Genomic DNA, 3,725 nt, shown 5'->3' with positions numbered 1-3,725 from the left:
GGTCTGCTAAACTATCTATTATTTAAGTGAAACTCTGAAAATTTTAGTGTGACCAATAGCACTAACCCAAACTAACTAACCTAAACTCACCCAAGCTAACACAAACTATCCCAAACGAAGCTGTCAAAGTCATATCTCTCAACTCAATGTAGGAATGCTGACAAAAGCGTAGAAACTTCAAATTGTTGACTTTGACATTGATTAATTTCGTTGGAACCACTATTCGAATTTGATTTAAATAAGCTACTATAATTTTTGATATGGGCGCTTTAACTGTGCAAGAAAAAATTCAAATTATTTTTGTATACGGAGAAGCCGGCCGATATACTTTCAATAAACAAATGGATGTTTTGTTGATTTGAAGGTACCTATTTGATTTTCATCATCAAACAATTTTCGGACTGAATATTCCTCTGACATTAATAGATGCTATTGGTCACACTAAAATTTTAAGCGTTTCAATAAAATAATAGTTCAGCAGATCTAAAGCAAAAAATTGATAATTGATGGATAACAGCGCCACCTGTCGACGTCGAAGAAAATGTTTTAAATAAATTATTCCCAGTTTTTGACGTACTATTCGTATCTCCCATAAAATGTTGTGGTTGCCATTTGAAATTCTCAAGTTGACCCCTGTCTAGCCTACAAGGTCGAAGTAGGCGTTGTTTTTTCCCTCCCAGATACTAACTTCTTATTTGAAACATTTTTTCCTCGGATCAATCGTTTCCGAAATGTTTAAGCGTTTCAAGATAAAAACAAACACCCTGTATATAGATGAAGAAACACCCTTCTGCAAAAACAACCTTTGTCTAGCAGCAAAGTCAAAATCGCATTTTTCTAGCTAATATTTTCGAGGCATCAGCCCAAATTGGACGGAATGACGGCAGTTTTGAATCACCTTGTCTGTACACAAATATACGAAAAGTGTAAATATTGTACCATCGAATACATCTCCTCTAGAAAAAAAATTGTGAATCTTACTGTCAATAAATTATCATGAGATTATAAACTGCAGATGTTAATAGTACGCCCAACCGAAAAACCGGATTCCAGTTTGTTCGAAATTGTTTTGCGCTTCCTCGCATGATTTATGGTGGTTTGGCCAATAAAACGGCACAATATTCGACAGCTTGGGCTGTTGTTAATCATCGCGGTTTATTTTCATCGAAAGCAAATGAAATGTGAATAGAATCTGGATGAAAAATTACACAGCTCGAAATATTTTGGGGAGCTATCTGAAATATTTAGTGTTTAAAACAGACTTGGCTCCATTGTCTCTATTGACAAACTTTTAAAAAAGGTGGTTTAGGAATGTCTAGGAGGGTAGAAATATAATGACACAGTTGGAGCAAAAGCCCCATTTTTTGGCTGAATATCACATTCGCAGACCAGTGGAACTTGACAAACTAATGCATGTTCAATCGTTACAATGAACATGTCTGGTCTATTGAAAATCCACACTAAGGACGACATGGGTCCGATGACTTGGCGCCATACGATCATTGGCCCATAAATTTACGAAGACAAGTTGAACACAGATGGGTATTTGCACTTTTTAAAGACCTGCCTTACCGATTAGATCGATGACAACATTTCTATCCGCCCCTTGGAAATCCTTTGGATCCAGCAAGATGGTGCTCCACCACATAATGCTAGAAGAGGGGCTGATTATTTATCTGCAATATTTCTCGGCGAGTCATTTCCTACAATGGGCACATGCAATGGCCGGCACGATCACCAGATCTTTCCCCTTTAGATTATTATTTATGGGGAATTATAAAAAACCTCATTTATAAATATGTACCCGCCGATATTAATGACCTACGACGGAAGATTATCGCAACCTTGGACCAAAATTAGAAGAAGAGACGATTTAAGATCAATACAAAATTTAAGAAGATACGGAGATTTGTGCTTGAAAGTGGAGAGGGAACCCTTCGAGCAACGCCTAAAATTCGCTTGATTTACTGGTTTCTCAAAGTTTAGGTTTATCTTATGTAAATTTATAATCCGGAAATAACAGCATTTTTGAAACTTTCAAAGCACATTTTGGTTAACTCTGGATTGCGTAACTTTGCCCCAATTGAACCAATTTTGTAAGTTAGCTCCAAAAACGTACACGGAAATATTGATCGACATAAATTTCCGACTAAACACTTCATTAAAACGTTATGGACGCTTTATTTCCTTTCCTTTCCGTACCTATATGATTCTGGCTAACAAAACCCTAAAAATTTATCTGCATTTCTAGGACGAAACAATTTATCCTTGTCCAAATCCATGCAGCTGTCCTCGAACTGAAGGAGAATGCACAGATTGCAGTCATTGTCTAATGCAGCTCGGAGAGCCCTGTAGCCAGGAAAGTCCTTGCGATTTGCAAAAGGAACTAATTTGTAAATTTAAGAATGGGGACTCCGAAGGAACATGCACAGGTAAGGTACTGAAAATATTTCAGTCAAAAAATCATGTCATTCTAAACTATTGCAGAGTCATCCGGAGTCCCATGCATCGTTTACAACAGAACCTATGACCATGGAGAGACGTTTAATCTGGACTGCAGAACGCAGTGTACTTGCCAAGTGAGTTGAAGCATTATCATTGTTATCTGCAGGGTTGCGACAGCTTCTACCGCTGTTTGGTGTGTGTACTTTAGGGTTCTTTTGCGGCATTTCTTTTCTCCAATTATAATCCCGAGGCCATACCATATTAACTGTCCTGTCTCTAATTTCTTTGAGCTTCTGAGCACGCTTCGTGACCGTCGTCTGATTTTTTCAGTTCGTGAAAAAAACGGAAACTCAACTGAAACCATCCTGGAAGCTCCCAGCTATTTCCTTTTCAAGTGAGTTTTTCTTATTTAAAGCAGTCGGTTTTCTCTTTCGAGTGATGTTATAGGCCGCATTTACGCGTTTTTGGTTTTTTCTTGGCAAATTTTTGAAAAATCCACGTTGTGCAACCACCAATCGCTTCGATTCAGTATCTCAAAAAATCCTGAAAAGTCCCAGAAATTTCCTGTTAAAATGAGGTTTTCCTCATATAAAGCAGCAGATTCTCTCTTTTGAGTGATATTCTGGGCCGGCTTGAGAAAGTTTAGGTTTTTCCGTGACATTTTTTTAAAACTCATCTATCTATACCAACGGCAAATCGCTTTCCCTTAGTACCTGAAAATTTTTGAAAAATCCGTGTTATCCAACTACCGATCGCTTCGATTTATTATCTAAAAAAATCCCGAAAAGTTTCAGAAATTTCCTGTTAATGTGAGGTTTTTCCCATATAAAGCATCAGATTCTCTTTTTTGAGTGATATAACGGGAAGGCTTGCGAAATTTTCAGTTTTTCCTTGACATTTTTTTTTAAACTCGTCTATCTATACCAACGGCCAATCTCGTCTCCTTAGTAACTAAAAACTTCCTGGAAACTTCTAGAAATTTCCTATTCAAGTGAGTTTTCCCAACTCAAAGCAGGCGATTTTCCATTTCGAGTGATGTTATGTGTTATGAAGAATTTTGCAAACCAAAAATAATATCCTCAGAATGCAAAGAAAAATAGCTGAAAGTAAAAGAAATCAATATAAAGAGTATTTTATTCGCTTTGTGTCCGATAATGGACAAAATTAATACTCCAAATGCATTCCAAGGCTTAAAGCAGCAACAACGCTACACGTGTAAGTAAAAATATTTAAGTATCTGAACGAAGAATTCTAGTCTCTTCCCAAATTTGATTGTCCTG

Source organism: Dendroctonus ponderosae, unplaced genomic scaffold (assembly GCF_020466585.1).
Source record: "Dendroctonus ponderosae isolate FM_Combo_2020 unplaced genomic scaffold, Dpon_F_20191213v2 Dpon_F_20191213_5, whole genome shotgun sequence".
Taxonomy (NCBI): Eukaryota; Metazoa; Arthropoda; class Insecta; order Coleoptera; family Curculionidae; genus Dendroctonus; species Dendroctonus ponderosae.
Note: the sequence above shows the minus strand (reverse complement) of the source record.